This window comes from Anser anser (assembly GCF_964211835.1).
Source record: "Anser anser genome assembly, chromosome: 28".
Lineage (NCBI taxonomy): Eukaryota > Metazoa > Chordata > Aves > Anseriformes > Anatidae > Anser > Anser anser.
Genome location: NC_139749.1, coordinates 2,869,606 through 2,887,742, shown reverse-complemented (window position 1 = coordinate 2,887,742; position 18,137 = coordinate 2,869,606). Strand labels below are relative to the sequence as shown.

General features: G+C 64.6%; 1 protein-coding gene across 10 annotated transcripts in view; it reads left to right on the top strand.

The window, feature by feature from the left end:
- Positions 1–7,162: 7,162 nt before the first annotated feature.
- MEF2D (myocyte enhancer factor 2D) overlaps positions 7,163–18,137 on the top strand; it is a 59,091-nt gene continuing 48,116 nt past the window's right edge. For 4 of the 10 annotated variants that reach the window (XM_083813121.1, XM_083813120.1, XM_083813118.1 and 1 more), the window contains exons 1-2: positions 8,209–8,305; positions 10,988–11,087. The gene's annotated coding sequence lies outside the window, so the exon portion shown is untranslated. Of the gene's footprint in view, positions 7,298–8,208; positions 8,306–9,787; positions 11,088–17,899 lie in introns of those variants that run through there. The other 6 variants (XM_083813119.1, XM_083813126.1, XM_083813122.1 and 3 more) reach the window with 5 other exon arrangements.

The following is an 18,137-nucleotide window of genomic DNA, read 5'->3' as shown; positions in this document are numbered from 1 at the left end:
GGGTCCCACGCTGCCACGAGGAAGGGGCGCGCGTTTGGGCACCCATCCCAGCTCCAAGGCTTCTCCACCTGGGCACCCACAGGTGGTCCCCAAAAGAGGCTGGTGGCCCGGCCACCCGGCCCACGGTCACGTCTGCCTGGGAGTAGCATCCCCCGGTGTGGCAGCCTGAGCCTTCAATCCCCGCTCTCCCGAGCCCTTGCTTATCTTCAAAGCTCTCCAGCAGGCGAGCAGGTCTGCGGCGGAGCAGATAAGCGCGTGGCTGGGAGGTGATGCTCTGCTCCAGCCTCTGCTCGCGGGGAGAGGGCTGGGGGGAGGCACAGGGCTGGGGGCTCGGCTCCTTGGGGTGCCGCACTGTCCCTCCAGGGAGGGCTTGCGCTCATCTGTCCCCTTGCAAGGAGCAAACTGGGGCTCGGTTTCAGCCACTGGGTGGCTGAATCGGGGGTCCCTGCGGCCAGGGACGTGGCTGGGTCCCAAAAGACGGGGGCGAAGGACGAGAGGGAGCACCCGAGCAGGGGCAGGGCAGGGCGAGAGATGCAACACGGCCGTTCAGAGAGCAAAATTAATTCCTCGGGCAGAAGGAGCTGGGGGGCAGCGCCGCTGGGCCGGGCACCCTGCGAGCCCTCGGCAAGCCCTTCGGGAACGGGGCGCTGGGATCCCTGGCGAGAGCGAGCAGGGAAAGGGAGCAGGAAGGGACGCAGCACCAGGGCAGGATGAGGGCTCCTGTGCGGGGTACCCCGGGACCGTGGCCTCGAGGATCTCCCCGGCATCCTGTGGCCGTGAGCGGCTTGGCGCCCCGTTGCATAACTGGGAGAAGCGCCGGGTGGCCGCCAGCCAGCCCTCGGCATTAGCGCGGAGCCCAGGGCACCGGGAGGCGAGTGCGGATTACGCGGGGAGGAGGCGATGGGATCAAGTGAGCAGCGGCGAGGGCAGCCGGGCTGGGGGGGGCTCGTGCTGATTCTGGCCTCTTGCCCCCCCTCCGTTTGTGTGAAATGGGGGCAAAGCGGGGCGGTGCAGGGCCCCCGGGTCCCTCTGTGCCCCCCAGTGCGGCGCAGGAGCGGGGCCGGGAGGCTGCTTCGAGCTGAGGCTGATAAGGACCTCGCCCAGGAGAGCTCGCGCAGGTTGGACTGGCTGGGTGATGGGAAGGAGCCGGGCCCTGTCATTAGGGCCGGGCGTGCAGGCAGGAATTGCAGGCTCCGGGGAGGGTCTGGGTCTCGTTGTAGGGGGTGTGGAGACCGCCGCGTGCGGCGACGGTGTCCTGGGTGCGGAAAGCCAGAGGCCCGACTCTGAGCCCGGCTTTCTGCAGGCTGCAGAGCTGCTCTGCGTCTCCAACTCTGATTCAGCAAGACATTAACGCATGCAACTTTGGGGAGTTCCTTGAAATTGGGCTGCTCCCGATCAGCAGCTACTCCCACACACCAAGGCTGCGCGCTCGCTCGGGGAGCCTGCTGGGGCCGTACGCTGCCGGCTGCTTCCCTCGCTCCGTGCGCCAGAAAAGGGAGAGCAGAGCTGCGATTTCGTGCCTGGGAAGGGAAAGGAGAGATCCAGCTAACGTGAATTTGCAAAGACGCCCCGTGGTTTTGGTTCCGAGATAGCCGTTTTCACAGCCGTGTTCAGCCGATAAGCTGCGTGCTGGGCTTAACCCTCGGGGGTGCTAAAAGAGGCCTCTTGCCAAGAAATCCCGCAGCAGCGGGCACTGGATCTCGCTGCGCCTGCAGGATCTGCCCCCGGCACCGCTCTCGTCCTGGGTGGAAACCTCTGGAGCAGCCCCGCCGGGGCTGAGCTCGCCCCAGGGGGAGTTTGGTGCCTGCAGCAGCCCTTGGGTGCCACGAACGGGGGGCTGGCGTGGGGAGCACCCCACGTGTACCCTCTGCGTGCCCTGGAAGGGGGCCTGGGGACGTGGCTGGGGCCAGCCCTGGGACGGGGGTGGCCTCGCTTCTGTCCCCTCTGGAGGTGTCCCCTGGGGGCCACTTGTGGGCAGAGCGCTGGGGGCCCTGACTCAGCTCCTCTGCCGGCCGCAGACGGTCTGCGGGAGCGGGCAGGACGCTGAGGGTGGCTGCCTTCAGCAGCCCGCTGGTTTTGTCGCTTTTTCTCTGCTGGTGGCTCCCGTTTGAGGGCTCGCCGCGGTGGTTCCCGCTCCCCCATCCGTCTGCGCATGAAACCAAAGCACTGGGCAGCTCCGGCTGCAAGCTGGGGCTCGGGTCCTCGCGGGGGGCGATGCATTGGGGGTGAGTTTGTGCCCTGGGAAAGTGCCTGGGGAGCCAAAAGCAGCCGGAGCTGCGGGGAGGGCAGCGCACGGGGGCAGCTTTGCACCAAAAGCTGGGGCTGAGCCAAGGATCTCTGTCCCAACGCCGGTGGCACGCGGCCGCCGTGCCGGGAGAGGGCAGCTGGGCACGCAGCGCCCGCTCCAGCTCCCGTGGGCTGAGGAGCCGGGCGAATCCCGTTTGAAGGCAAAAGGTTACGGCTGGGAAGGAAGCAATCATAAAGCAAACACCGCGGCGTTCTCCAACCGCACGCGGATTTGGTGCAATAAATAGAAGGGAAGAGCCAAAAATAGACGCGGGGTTGTAGGGCTGACACGGAGAGGAAGCGGAGCTGGGACGGGCTGGGGGGCTGCTCTCCCACCCACCCCGAAGCCCTGAGTCACGGGTGAGCCGACGTCCTTCGGCGTAAGACAATATCCCAGGGCAGAAACGGTGAGTGGGCCTTGGGGCGAGCACACGAGACCTTGCAAAGCTTCTTGCAACCCGTGGCCGAGTCCCCGCACGGCACCCCGCGTCCCAGCCCTTGCAAAGCTCCCCGCTCGTGACCCCCCCCCCCCGCCCCAGTCCCCAGGGGTGCGCAACCCTTGGGACCCAGCCGAGCCGCACCTTGGGTTCAGCACATGCGAAGCGCAGATGTAAAGGCAAAAGGACTGGCCGGGGGCCAAGTGGGGAGGGAAAAAAAAAAAAAAGAAAAAAAAAAAAAAAAAAAAAAAAAACACCATGAATCTGGCTCTGGGTTTTGGAGCCAGGGCTGTGAGCTTGCACTTCGAGCGCAAACCGGCCTCCTGCGCTCCTGGCCCCCGCTTGGGGCTCGGTTTGGAGAGCGGCGGGGAGGAGAGAGGATGCGGGCGCAGACCTGGAAGCAAAATGTTTACACGCTCCCATGCAAGCCTTGCTACGGGGGAGAGCAGCCTCCTCGCGCCCCGTCCCGTGCGCTTTGCCCTGGGGAACCCCCTCCCAGCAGGGCTGCGGGGTACTGGGAGGGGAGGGGGGAGATGTGGGGCGCAGAGGGGTTTTGGGGGGGTGACCCCCCCTGCGGGGCACCCCGCTGCCGGGGCGCGCAGCTGGAGCCGTGGCGTGGCCCTGCCGCTTTAAACCTGCCTCTCCCACGTGCTGTCTGGTTGTGCTGGAGACGGTGACGCAGGCAGGACGTCAATGGAGGCTGTGGGAGAATTTAGCCTGGGAGAGGAAAGGGGGGGGGGGGCAGGGAGGGAGGGAGCGGGGCGGGCTGGGGGCCTGGGCAGGAGGCCCCTGGCACCAGCCAAGCGGGGCCCCCCAGCTCCCCCGAGCATCCCTTTGTGCGCCATCCCCCCCTCCCCGGACCCCCCTCTCCGGCAAACGCGGCCGCCCTCGGCTGCGGGGGGCAAATAATCCGCTCGGGCGCACCCCTGCTGTGGGGGGGGCCACGTGAAGGTGAAGGTGACGCTTCCTCCCTGCCCGCACGTCCCCGACCCGTTGTCACCGCACGTGTGCCACCCTCACCCTGCCGATCTGCGGGGCGGGCGCTGGCCGGGCACCGGGAGAGAGGGCGCTGCAAGGAGCGGGGCTGGATGTGCCCCCCGGGGATGGCGTTTGTGCCCCCCGGGGATGGCGTTTGTGTCCCCCAGGGATGGTGTTTGTGTCTCCAAAATGGGCTGCGCCACCTGCGCCTCTCTGTCCTGAGCTGTGGGGCTGGTGGGATGCCAGCGTCCCCTTCCCTTCTTTTAGGGTCTGTAGCATCCCGAGGGCTCCGGTGTTAATGGGGTCGAGCTGGCGGTGGCACGTCTGCGCAGCCGCAGATTTGGGTTTCCCACCGCGTCCACCCGCTCTTTGTAATCGCCAAAGCAGTGTCCCCAAAACCGGCATGGGAGCTCTGCTCCTGCTTGGTCTAGAGGAGGCTGAAATGGAGGCAAGGAGATATCGAGAGCTGCAGCCAGGGGAGCAGAGATCCCACAGCTCCTCCAAGCACGGGACCGGTGGCGTTGGCCTCTTGGCCCACTGGGTGGGTGCTGGATTTGCCCCGGGCTGGTGCGGTCCTGGTGCAAGTGAACGTCCCCCATGCGCTGTGTCCCGGTGCCAGCGGGGTTTTTCCGGCCCCAAAACAGCACCGGTCCCACGGGGGACAAGAAGGATCCTGGTTTCCTCGTCTCCATCCCAGCAGCAACCCCTGGAGCGATACCGGGGCGAGCGAGCGGGGTGCTGGGGGCAAGCGCACGGGGACGGGTCCCCTGTGCAGCCCTGGCGGAGCCACCCGCGGGTGCCAGCGCTGGGAAGCCGTGTGTCCGCTGGTCCCGCTGGCTTTCCGTGCCATGCAGCCACCAGCAGAAGCTGCTTGTGGTGCGTGAAAGGAGCAAATGTTTTTCACGCTTCAGGATTTTGGGGTGTTTTTTCCTTTTTTTTTTTTTTAATAGCCTGACTTGCAGAGGGTGTAGGTGGCTGCGTATCTTTGCAGACCCAGGAGTCCTCCTCCCTCCTACCCGCTGGCATAGGGCAAGGGAAAGCAATTTCCACTGTCAAGAGGCTGCGTACCAGCTGTACGAAACGATCAGCCTGGTGTGGGAAGGGAGTTACTCAGCATTCGGTTCCCAAGAGAAAAAAAAACGCAGCCCGAACCGACTTTCCAAAATACTTTGAGGTTCATAGTACTGTTCTCGTCTTCGCCTCATAAATATCCTGGGCTGGATGCTTCCCGCATTTCCACCAGCATCTCATGGAGTGGCACTGGAGCTCGGCTGGTGCACATTATTATGACTATTTTTATTTTTTATTCCTTTGGATACGCGATCTCAGTTGATTGGAAAACAAACCCCAGAGAATCCTTGAGGAAAGGCTGCAAACAGCTCTTGGTGGGATGACTAATCCCATCTCTATCTAATCCAACAGGGCGCTAAAAATAGCGCTATTTCTAACAATAAATATAATAAAATAACTCACTGACAACAAACAGCCCCAAAAAGCCAAACACAGAGAAAAGTCCACTGGAAATGTGTATGGCGATGTGGGAAGGAGCCAGCAGGGAACTGTGTCACTGAGCCGGATGGGTGGGGACGGCACGGGTGCTCGTACCCGTCACCTTGATGGAGATTTCTGAGTCTTTGATTAGTTTGTCCCAAATTAAGGCAGCGTAAAGCTTCTTGTTGGCCATGGGGATGGCACGGAGCAGGGCCCCGATGTGCTGCTCGGTGCCTGAGCAAAGATTAGAGGTCGGCAGCTTCCTCGGGCTATTAACTCGCTAATTAATGGCTGGGTTTGCCCGGTGTAGGGCCACGCGCTGGCACAGGGGGCACGCACTGGTGCCGGTCCCGTCCCGCTGCAGCCCTGCCACCAGCCTGGTGTGCCCGATATCCCCAAGGGCCCCCCAGCCTGAGCCCCTTTTCCTGGCCGCGTTCACCCCTCGGTTCCTCGTCAGCCTCTCTCCCTGCCCGCCAGCCTCCCCGAGCAGCTCTCGCCACGTGCGTTGTATAATTCAACGCCTACTTTCCATGTCACCGGGAGCCTCCTCCCGTGCCCAGCGCGTTGCAAAACGTCCCCGCACCGCACGCTCGTCCCCCTTGTCTGAGTCACCGGGGGCCTTTCCCTGCCTGGAACGGGATGGGGTGCGAGGAAGAGCCGGCTGGCAGGTGCTGGTCAATGGGTACAGGTGGGAGGCCAAGCGCACTCGTTTTTTGTGGTGTTCCAGCTGGGTGCAACCCGATGGGGCTGGGACGTCCCCGTCACTGGTCCCTCGTGCAGGGAGAGCAGCCTCGCGGACCCTTCACGGTGTGGGTGACGGAGACGCAGCCACCACTGCTTCTGCATCCCCGTCCTCGGGGGCTTTGGGCTCCCATGGGACCCGTGCCAGCTCCATGCCTCCCGTTACAGGCGGGTGGGCTGCGAGCCTGCTGGTCGGGGGGCCATAAAACATTTCCCGTGGCGCTGCCGACCCCCAGCGCAAGCCTGCTTCCTCTGGGCACTCGATGAGCGGAGAGAAGTCCCATGCCAGCTCGATTTATATTTTCACAGAATCCTAGAGTCATTAGGGTTGGAAAAGACCTCCAACCACCCCCCCTACCACCAATGTCACCCACTAAACCATGTCCCCAAGCACCACGTCCAACCTTTCCTCGAACACCCCCAGGGACGGTGACTCCACCACCTCCCTGGGCAATGCCTGACCGCTCTTTCTGAGAAATGTCTCCTCATTTCCAACCCGAACCTCCCCTGGATTTTTGCGCGATCTCCATTCAAATCCTTCCGCTTCCAACAGGCGTTTCATTTTTGGACCAATTCTGACGACATAACGCTTCAGCAATTTAAAAACGTGTTCAGAAATGTTCCTTGTCCTTTAGGGCAGGGATATTACGATGGGGCTGGGCGCTGAACCGAGGCCTTCTGAGTGCCCACCCCAGCACGCACGGTGCCGTGGGTCGTGCTACGAGGGGTCTGGGCACTGAACCGAGCCCCTCCGAGCGACCACCCCAGTACATACGGGGCTGCGGGTCATGCCTACGAGGGGTCTGGGCACCGAACCGAGCCCAAGTGGCCACCCCAGCCAACACGGGGCTGCGGGTTGTACCTCGGTGGGGCTGAGCACCAAACCTTGCCCCTCCGAGTGCCCACCCCAGCACACACACGGGGCCGTGGGTCATACCCACGACGGTGCCGGACCCCAAACCGAGCCCCTCCGAGTGCCCGCTCCCCCACCCCACATCCCCATTTTCGTGCAGCTTTAGCAACCCCCCCCCACAACCCTCCCCCCCCGGCAGCCACCCCATCCCCACAACCCCAAACACCCCGCTGGAAACCAGGCCGTGGGGCAACAGAAACCCCCGGGAAGGGCCCAGAACCCCCCCCCCCCCCGGGAAGGGGCCGGGGCTGCGGCGGGGACCCCCCCCGTGAGGGGAGAAGCGGAGCCGGGCCCAGGCCGGGGCCTGCGGCTCCCTCCCGGCCGCGGCCATTTGCTCCCGCCCCGCCCCGCCGCCGGGGCTGGGCCGGGCCCGGCCATGGTCGCTCCCCGCCGGCAGCGCCGCAGCCCCGGGAGGCGGCTCCGCCAGGCCCCGCTCCGCTCGGCGCTCGAGGTAGGGTCCCGCCGCCGCTCCGTTTACTTTTCAGACGTGTTTTTTCTTTTTTTTTTTTTTAGGCGTTTTGTACGTCTTTTTTTTTTTTTTTTTTTTGCAACGGCTCCGCCGGGTTTTGGCGTTACTTCCGAGAAAGGCGGCCCCGTGCCGAGCAGCTGGAGAGTGGGGGGGGAGTTGGCAGCACCCTCCCAGTCCCCCTAAAACCCCCCTATCCCCCTAAACCCCCCCTAATACCCCTAAACTCCCCCCATGCCCCTACCCCCCCATCCCCCTACCCCCCCAGTCTCCCTAAACCCTCCCTAACCCCCCCAAATTTCCCTAATCCCCCCATCCCCCTGACACCCCCTCAACCCCCATAAACCCACCCCAACCCCCGTAACCCCCCCAGTCCCCCTAAAACCCCCCAAAGTCCCCTAAACCCCCCCACCCCGATAAAACCCCTCCAATCCCCTAGACCCCTACCAATTCCCCCTAACCCCCCAGTCTCCTTAACCCCCCCAGTCCCCCTAACCCCCCCAGTCCCCCTAACCCCCCCATCCCCCTAAACCCTCCCAATCTCCTTAACCCCCCCCAATCCCCTAACCCCCCCCAGTCCCCCTAACCCCCCCCAGTCCCCCTAACCACCCCCCACCCCCCCGATCTCCCTAACCCCCCCCATCCCCCTAACTCCTCCCTCCCCCCCCAACCCCCGTTTCCCCCCCCAACCCCCCTATACCCCCCCCAAATCCTCCCCCTTCCCCCCCCCCCCAGCTCCCCCCCCCAGCCCCTCGGTGCCGCCCCGAGGCGGCGGGGATGGGCGGCGGAGCCGAGCCGAGCCGAGCCGTGCCGGCGGGGGCGGAGAAGCAGCACATCCTTCCCCCCCCCCCCTTCTCTCCCCCCCCAACACGCCGCCCCGTTCCCCCCCCCCCCCCCCTCCGCCGCTTCAAAACAAACCAAAATGGTGCAGAGGTGAAGGAGGGAGCGAGAGGGAGGAAGGGGAAGAGGTGGCGCTGAGCGGCGGGGGGCCAGGTGAGAGGCGCCGGGGGGGGGCTCGCCCCGCTATTTAGGGAGGGGGGGGGGACTGCATGGCTTGGGGGGGGGGGGGGGCGAGCTGGCAGCCCCCCCCAAAACCCTACCGCGACCCTACAGCCGCCCCCCCCCCGCTCCGTATGCGGGGCCGCAACGTTTGGGGGTGCTTCGGGGTAGGGGGGGGGGGGATCGGGGAAACGGGGGCGATGCTGAGGGTGTTGGGGGGGGGGGGGGGGGGTCCGGGGGGGGGCCCGCTGCGGGGTTGTGAGTGGCAAGGGCAGCTTTTCGGAGGAGCCGGCGGTAAATGGAGCCGCGGAGCTTCCATTGCCTTGGCCGCTTGCCGGCCCGGAGCTGACAGCTGGGATTGTTTGTTCCTGCGGGGGGCCCGGGGGGGCTCAGCACCGCCGCCGCTGCCATTTGCGGGGCCGCGGCTGGGGGGGGGGGCACGAAGACCCCCCCCCCCCCCCAACCCTCTCCGCTCGCCTCTCGCCGCTGCCGGCTCCGCGGGTCCGGGGGGGGGCGGCGAGCAGAGGACGGGGCCTCCATCGGCCCTTCGGCCTCCCCTCGCCCTCCGCCGGGCTCCTTCGCAGCAGCTTGACCCCCCCCCCAGCTTTGTCATCGCCTTTTTTTTATTTTCATTTTTATATTTTTTAATATTTATTATTCCTCCCCCCCCCCCCCCCCCCCCCCGGCACACACCCGCAGCCTCCTTCCCCGTCCCGGAGCCCCCGGCCACGAATTGGGGTGTCCCCTCCTGCCCCCCCCCCACCATGACACCCCAGCAGCCCCCCAGGCCGGGCTGCCGCAAATCCCCCGGGCGAGCCGCCTGCCCCCTTCTCCCCCCCCCCGTTTCCCGGGGGGGGGCCTGATCCTGCCCCTCCGAAACCTCTGAGGTTTTAGGGCACCCACGTGGGGTTTTAGGGCCGGCGGTGCTCCGCCGAGCTGGACCCGGGGTCGCCAGCCCCAAACCTCGCTGGGGACGGGGCCGTGCCTGCGGGCTGGGACCCCCGCGTGTCCCCCCCCACCCCCCAGGCGAGGAGCAGCGGTTTTTGGGTGCAGGTAAGGTCGATTCTCGCTATTTTCTTTCCTTCCCCGGGCCGGTTCGGTGCCGGCAGCCCCAGCCCGGGGAGCGCACGAGCTCCGGCGGCCCCGGGGCAGCGCCGGTTGAGGGCGGCGGGCGGTGGGGAGCGCTGCCGGCGGGCTCCTGAAGGTCACGGACCTCTGGAAGGGCCCTCGCGGCTTTTCCTTTTTCCTCCCTCCTCCCCGTGCCCTTCAAATTCTGCAGTTGTCATGGCTTTGCCAGGCTGAGGCATCCGCACTTGTGCCGGGCTGGGAGCAGGTGGTTGGCGGCCCCGCGGGGGCCGCTGCTCGGGGACGGCGCCGCGCTCGGCCCCGCCGGGGCAAAAGCGGGCAGGGGGCTGCGGGGTTCGGGTTTTGGTGGCACGGGGCGGGCGGGGGGGGTCCTGCCGGGGAGGGATAAAAGGGGATTTAACGGGGTCGAGGTGAGAGGCCTGGCCGCGAGAGGCTCGGCACCGCCGGGTGCTGCCTTTCGGCACGAGCCGCCCCGGGGCCACCCGCGCGTCCCCCTCGCTGCCCGCCCGCTCGGTCCGGCCGGGGGGCTTGGGGGGACCTCGGGGGAAGCGCCGGCTTTGTCACGGGGTGACCTTGGGCAAGTCCCTCGGCTTCCCCGCGGGGCCGTGCTGGGCCAGGCCGGGGTGGAGGGGGGGGCCGGTGCCCCCTCCCTGCTCGCACGGCGCTGGCCGCGGCGCTTGGTGGCGGGGTGGGGACGCGGCCGGTGCCGGGGTGGATTTTTTTCCCCCGGCTGCGCCGAGCGAAACGAGTGGGGCCTGATTCTCATTTCCCCCCCGGCCCTTTTAGCGCGACTCCGGCGACGTAAAGGAGCCTAAATATGGTCATAAACCGCATCCACTCCGAGGTCCCTCCGTGCTTCCAGGGCCGTGTAAAAGTGTCTTTGTGCACGGGGGAACAAAGCCCGAAGTGTCGAACGCGCGACCCGGTGGCCCCGGCCGCCCGGGAGGCCAGGTAGAGGCTGCGGCTCCTCGGCACGGCGAGGCCGACGCTCCCGGTCCTCGCTTGGGGCCCGCCAGGGTTTTGGCCGAAGGGGACGGCTCGGTGCCGGCTCCGCCGCAGGCATCCCCGCCTGGCCCTTTGCGTTTAGACCCCGAAACGTGTCAGGGGCAGCAATTTTCAAGTTTTTTTTTTTTTTTTTTCCCCAAGCAGCCTCCGCCGGGAGCCGTGCGGCCGTGGCCGAGTCGCCGTGGCTGCCCCCTGTTTTGGGAGAGGAGGGATGTGCGTCGCCGGCGTCGCCCCCGTCCCCCAAATCCCCGTCCCCCAAAATCCCACCGGTGCACGTAGGTGCCGCGCGGCGCGGCCGTGGCGCCCGGGGTTTGGGAATGGAGCTGGCAGCGCCCCGTTAAATCCCCGGGGGGAGCCCGGGGGGGTGCGCACCCAGCTCATCCCAGCAAGGGCAGGGGCGAGCGGCCGCGGGCAGCGGCGTGGGCTGCCGCGTGGATGCTGGCTGAGCCTCGCCGTGCCGGACTTCCCCATCTGCAACCAGAGCTAAAAATATCCCCGTGCCTCGCCCCGTAGCCGTCCCATCTGTTCGGAGGGCGAGCTCCTCGGGCCGGGGACTCTTTCTTATTTTTTTTCTGGCTATTTTAGCGCTTCCTAGAGGCTGAGCTGCCCCGGAGTTCGGAGGTGAGCGGATTGCAGATGACAGTCCTTCCCCCCAGGAAGGCCGCGGCTGTAGCGACGAGCCGGGGTGAGTCGGAGCAGGGGCAGGGAGGAGCGGGGAGGACGAGGCACAGGCACGATCCCGCGCCCTCGGCCGCGAGCCGGGCACCCCGAGCCGCTCGTCCCCCCCGCGGCAGCAGGGACGAGGAGCCGGATCGGTCCCTGGCGCCGCCGCTTTTCCATCTGACGCTCCTCTCAAGGGGTTTTATTTATTTATCCCCCCCTTCATCTTTTTTTTTTCTTTCTTTTTTTTTTCCTCTAATTAGAGAAGCTTTCAATAAAGAGCCGAAATTTGTTAATCATTTTGTTTGATCAGAGCTTAGGCAGTGCCGGAAGACCTCTAGCTTTTCCCTCTGCCTTGTTTGAGCAGCAGTTTGCTTTTGCTTTCAAGATGGATCTAGCCGTCTGCCTGCCAGCAGCTCTACCTTTGCCGAGCTGTCGCTTTTCATCTCGCACTCCACTTCTGTTTGCTTGCTTTTTTTTCTTTAATTTCTCCTTTCTCCTGCCCTCGCTCCTGGTGTCTCCCTGCTGTAGCTCCCCACCACTTGAGGAAAAAAAAAGGACGAGGGCTTGCATCGCTTAACCAAAAAAAGTGCCTGCGTGGAGCGAGGGCTTGTTAAATGCAGGGGAAATAGGTTCGGAGGGATTTATTCTGGGGGAGGGCCGGAGCTTTGCTTTCTCTTCAAAAAGCGGGGAGTGTCGGGAGAGTTTTCTGGGCAGCCCCGTCCCGTTTTTGCGCCCTTCCCGAGGGGGATGCGTGGCGGGGAGAGGCGCGCGTGGTGCCGGCCGTGGTGCAGAGGCAGCGGCGAGGCTGCTCCTTAACGCAGGAGGCACAGGGTGGCCCCGGAGCAGGTGAGTGCCTGAGCCCTTCGCCACCTGGGATGATTTTTTTGCAAGGGGGGGCTGCGTCCTGGCCCCCGGAGCTTGCAGGGAAACGTGACCCCCCCCCTCCAGCAAGGGGGTGTCCCCCGGCGCCTCCAGCTCTGCTCCGACAGAAACGCTGCGGCCGCATCCTGCCCCCGCGTGCCCCAGCCTCGTCCCCTGCCTACCAGCGGGGATCCAAGCCCTGCGGCGTGGTCCTGGGGGTGCGAGAGGAGGGGTCCCGTCCCCAAAACGCCCTGCGGCACGAGAGGTGCCTCGGCGCGAGCCGGTCGGGCCGGCCGGTGCTGCGTGGGGATGCGTCAGGCGGCGGCCACCACCCCGCGGGCACCGGGGCGCTGCGCGGTGAACTCGTGGCGGCGTGACGAGGACGAGCAGGGCACGGATCCGTTTGCGCAACGCCCGCTGAAACGCCGCTTCCCCCCCTCCTTTTTCCTCCGGCTCCTCCGTGCCTGCGCTCGGAGCATCGCCGCTCCGCGGGCTCGGCCGGCGCCGTGCGCTGGGCACCTGCCTTCCCAGCCCTCCTCGGTTTAATTAAACGGGGCTAATTGAAAGCCAGAGGTCCTCGCCGGCTGTGCCCCCGTGCCAGGGGGGCCTGTGGGGGGCTCGGGGGGACCCCGACGCCGAGGAAAGCCTGGCAGCGTGCCCCGGGCTGCTCTTGGGCATTGTATGGCGAGGAATTGCAGCGCTCCCACCTCGCGCCTTGAGTCAGCGTTGTTTTGGGTTTGGGAAGGCGGTAATTAAATGACCTATTTAGGAGCAGGGAGGAAGAGAAGAGTCGGTTCTCTTTCCAGAACTTCAGTCAGCTCCCAGCCGGCGTCCTGGGCAAGGATCTTTTCCAGCAGGAGCAGCTGCCCGGCTGCCCCCTTCCAACGGGGCTGCTCGGGGAGCAGGGCGAGGGACGGCGTCCCACGCGGTGCCGGTGCCACGTCGGCACCTTTTGGAGGCACACGTGGCAAAGCCGCAGCTCCCGAACCTCCCCGCGTGCCAGCAGCAGTTGGTTTTGACACGGGTTTGAACCCGAGGGCAGGGGGCTGCCTCGTTCCCCGCTGGATGTAACGGGGGCAAACGTACGGCAGGAAATAGGGTGAGGGTACAACAAGCTCCCCATCCCCTTGTGGGATTTTTTATTTCCTTTTTTTTTTTTTATTTTTTTTTTCCAGCGGTTTTTGCCATATTGGCTGCCCCTTCCCGAGCGGCACGGGGTCCCATGGCACGGTTTGGCACGGTTTGGCACGGCACGGTGCCGGGGTTGTCGCGGGATCGCGGGGCATTACCTGCCCGGGGCACACGGTACGGCTCAAAAGTGCCGCCGCTGGGGATAAGCAGGGGTTATAAATAGCCCTGGTTGAAACTTTTCATCTTCCTTTTTAAACGCGAGTGCCTTTTGGAACAGCGTGCCTCTTCTCCATCCTTTTGGAAGGTGTCCATTTTTATTTTTTATTTTTTTTTTTTATTTTTAAGATGAAACGTTTTCGAAAGCGAGTTTTTCCTTTCCAATTATCGGAAGGCTTCAGGGGAAAAATTGCTAGGCGCCGTAGAAACAAATGCCCAGGAACTCGTCCCGTGTCGTGCAGGTGGGGAAGGGGTCGGGGCTTAAATTTGTTTTGATCGGTTTTCCTCCCAGCAGGAATCGATAATGCCGAGTGTTCCGCGGTCACTGAGGGTATCCCACCAAAGCCGTCAAAATCTGGGAGGGTGAAAAAGCAGGGCTTGCCGCAAACCTGCTGCGCTGAACTTGAGAAACGATGAAAAACGGGATGAATGGCTTCTGTTTGGTTAAAAAAAAAAAAAAAAGAAACATTTCTGTGTTTCTCTCTGGAATTTTTCAGTTGTAAAACCTGAAATCCTCCCCCACCCTGAGCAGTAACCTTGAGACACGGGGCCGTGGCAGAAGTTTCCACTGACAGGGAGGGGAAAAAAAAAAAAAAAAAAAAGAAAAAGAAAAATGTGGACGAGTTATTTTGACCAGCTTGACTTTTTCTTTTTACGCTGCAGCCACCGAGAACATCCTGTCCTGTAACGGCGCTGGTCCGGTGGTCTGCACCGAGCGCGGCGTCTTGGGACGGGGGATGAAACAAAACCCATTTGGGGCTGGGGCGAGGGGCTGCGGCGACAAATAACGAGGACCCGAGTCTGGTGTTTGGGGGCCTGGAGCTCAGGACCGAACCCTGGGGCTCAGGACCACTGCTCCTAGCAAGGGTCCCAGCGCAGGGCTCCGATTGCCGTGCCGCGGCACGGAGCCGGGCACGGATCCTGCCCCGGGAGCGTTTTGCGGGGCAGAGGAGGAGCGTGTGTCTGCGTAACCCTGGGGGAATCGGCGATGCTCTGCCCGCTGCCGTGCGTCGTGCCCGTCCTGCCTGCTGGTGGCTGCGAACTTTTTGACACCCGGGGCACCCTTTGGGTCCGCGTCGCCGCGTGAGCTGTGATCCCGGTGCCGGACAGCGGGTTCGAGCGGCTGAAATGGGGCGGGTTGTTAAAAATCCATCACTTGCACCTTCTTCCTTCCCAGGAGCGCGCCGAGGGCTCCCCGGGGAAGGTCCCTGCCCTTGAGAAAAGTCCGTGCTGGAGGCGAGCGTGCGCAGGTAGCGAGGAGACAAAGGCGAGGGGGCAGAGCCCAGGCACCTCGCGCTCCGCTCCGGTGTGCCGGCGAGGGGCACGGCGCCGTGCCGGGCTCCCCTCCGGTCACCTCCAGCTCGCGGGGTGCTCCTCGCCGACCCCAACCTCTGCTTTTGGGCACCAACTCAGCTAGCAGCGAGCTGGAGGAGCCCCAGCTCCTGGGTTTGAGGCACCGATCAATCACGGAGCGGTCCCCAACCTTCCCTGCCTCAGCGCGGCCGCCCTTCCCACGCGCCCGCGACACGCCGCGGGGAAAACTAGCACCTCTCCGCTCGCTCGCTCCAAAATATCCCCGGCCCCGCGCGGAGCCGCTGCCAAGATCGCTCGCGGAGCCGTCGCTGCCTCTTGGCTTCGCAGAAATCCGCCGCCTCCCTCGGCGGTGGGGAGGCTGGGAGACGCGGAGCGCCGAGCCCCTGCGCTTTTTAAAATAGAAGCAGAACAAATGGTTGGAGCAGGATGCCGGTGGCGAAGGCAGCCAAGCCTCTTCCCGCGGCAGCTGGTGGCTGGTATGCTGCTTCTTGCTCCCTTCATCAATCCTCTCGATATAGCTGGCATTTTACTGCAGGGGGGAGAGAGGCATCTGTCTTCTGGGGCGGTGCCGGTGCCTCGGGGGCTTGGCGCGCTCCCCGCACGCTCGCCTTGCGCCCGGGTTTGCGCGGCCGGGTTTTCGGCGGACCGTGGGGACGGCGAGGTCCCCGCGCCGCCAGGGAGAAGGGCGTTGGGAGCAGCACGTGCGGTGCGGGCTCGCCGAGGGACTTGGTCCCGAAACAGCGACGTGCTGGGGCCCGGCCGCCAGCCCGTGTGGCCGCGGGTGAGCGCTGGGATGGGCGGCACCGTCCTCATCCTCATGCGGGAGCTGCCTTCGCCTCCACCGGCTCGCCCTCGTGCCTCGGAGAGGTGCTCGGGGCGAGCAGCCCTGCGCCGTGCCCTGCGGGGACCGGGTTTGGTGCCTCAAGGACGAGGCTGGCTCCGGGAGCAAGGAGGAGAGGTCGAAGGGGCGAGGAGCGTTGACAGCCCCTCTGGTCCTTGCCGTCCCCGAGGCCAGGAGCGGCCGTGTATTTATCGAGCAGCATTTTGTGCGTCGCTGGCCGGCAAAGAGCTCTGCTCCGGCTGCGCTTGTGACTGGGAAGGTCGGGAGAGGCTCCCCGCGAGGGAGGACGTTCTTGCCTCGTCCTTTCCAGCAGCGAGGAGCAGGCCCGGCGAGCTCGGCATCCGCTCGCGTGACCTTCAGCGCCTTCTGCTTGGCAAGGGAGGAAGGCTGCTTTGCATGCGTTCTCGAGGCGATGCTACACATGTACAGAGCAAATGGGGGTCTTTTTGTGATGCAAATGCAGATTTGTTTTTAGCCTGGCTGAGATGAATACCTCCGGGGCTAAATACGGAGCTCGGGTCACTGCTCAAAGCAACCCCGGTGGCTCAGGGGCTGCCGGGTCAGCCGCGAGGGCTGGCGGCTTTGGGGTTTGGTTCCCGTTTGGGGACTGGAACAAAGCGGTTCCTCCCGGAGGCCGTACGCCCCTTTCGGGGGCTCTGCCCCCATCCTGAGGCTGCTCACCAAGAGCAGGATTTTTGCAGAGCGTCCCGTCACTGCTGCGCGCCACCAGCTGCCCTGCGCCCTGGCCACATTTCTGCCCCAACAGGCCGTGATTTTTTATCCAGGGGTGATTTTTTATCAACGTGTGGGACCCCCGGGTCTCCGTGCCCAGGACCTCGAGCCCCTCGCTGGGCGGCACCCGGCCACCCCGGCTCTGGCACGGGACCGGGGCCGGCTCCTGGGTGCCAGCACAGTGCCGGGTGCTGCGCACCAGAGCAGGGCGCCTCGTCCTCGCCTCCCCGCGTGGGCGAGCGCGGCGTGGGGCGCGCGGGGCGCGGCGTCCCCGGGGCTTTCGGGCTTCCTCTGGGACCCGCGAGCCCTCGCAGCGCAGGCAGCCCACGGGTCATGGGCCGTTGGGCGGCGTTCGCGCGGAGCTGTTTGTGTGTCACCGTATTTTTATTTGTGAGCCTTTTCGGAAAGTTTGCATCACCGCCGGTGCCGCTTCAGTGCCCGGCGCTGGGGTTGGAAGGGGCGCGGGAGGGGAGATGGAAACGTGGTTTAAATCGGTTTGATTTTCCCATCCCTGCGTGGCAGCGGGGGCTTCAGGCTCCTGGCGTTTGGGTGCTGAAGCCCTCCTGGCACCGGCTCGGTTCCCGGCTGGTTGCAGGTCACCTCCCACCCTACAGCTCGCCGGCACCTGCCCAAGGGGTTGTTTGGGGCCCAAATCCCCAAGCTTGGAGCCGAGAGCACCCAGAGGTGTCTCCCGACCCCACAGAAGTGGGGAGCTGGGTTTGCCCTTGGGCGAGCTGGCGTCTCGAGTCCTGATGGGGATGGGGTGGGATGGGGATGGGATGGGATGGGATGGGATGGGATGGGATGGGATGCCACCCGTGACCCTGCTGCAAGGAGGAGAGGCGGTGGTAAACGGAACCAGAAAGGCCCGGCCTCTCTTCCTGGCAAAACCCAGCTGCTTTTGGCACCCACTGGGTGCTGCAGCGCTGGACGGAGGTGGGGCTGCCCCAAAACAGGGCGTTGGGGCCTCGGGACCCCGCAGCCTGCCCTGCTCTGGGGAGCCTCCGCCACCCTCCTGAGCCCTACGGGGTCGTCAGCTCCCCCGCTGCTGCCCCAACGGCACCCAAGGGTGGGCACCCTCCCGCCCGCGCCTGGACCTCTCCGCCTGCCCCTGCGGCGGGCTGCTTGCTTTTTTCCCCTAAAAGCATCCCCGGCGCAGCTCGTCCATATTTCAGCCTTCTTCTCCCCGCCGTTCTCGCGCTGAAGTCTATAATGCTGAAATTATAGCATCACCGCCGTTTCCCTGGCAACTCTCAGGGATGTATTTAAAAAAAAAAAAAGGACCAGAAGCCCTCCGAGGATTATGACTTCACCGAGGGATCAGGCTGGAGGGGAATCTGGGTCAGGCTTTTCTGCCAGCCTGTCCCCGGTAATTCCCGCCGCCGCCGCGGGGCAGAGCCGCCCTCGGCACCTTTGGGTGCCCCCGAGCACCGCGGGGTGGCCGTGACCTGGTCGGGGTGCCCTTGGCCGAGCTCCGTGGCCGTGCCGGAGCTGGAAAAAGGGGGACGTGGCGGCGACCCCATAGGGGGGACCCTCACGGAGGGAGCACAAACCTTCCCGTCCCGAAGCGCGCCGCGGCTGCAGGAACAGAGCCGCGCTCCCCGCCTCCCCACGGCTTGCGCATTGCAAGTTTTCTCTCTCATCCCCCAAAATAAACAGGACTTTTTTTTTTTTTTTTCCCCCGTTTTTTTTTTTTTTCCTCCCTTTTTCCACACCCCCAGAGCCGCTGTTGCTGGTGGCAGGAAGCCCAGACTCCGTAGGAACTCAGCAATGCTGCAGATCCAAGCCCCGGCTGCCCTCTCGGTTTCGCAATCCTGGGGAAGGGTGGGGGGTGGGGGGGGGAGGAATAAAATGGGAGGGGATTTTATTTTTTTTTTTTCTTTCTTTCTTTCTTTTTTTTTTTCTTTATTAGAGATTTATAGACTTTCCCACCAGTAGGACAAGCAGCCTGGTGGAGCTGGGCGCCCAATTTCCTCA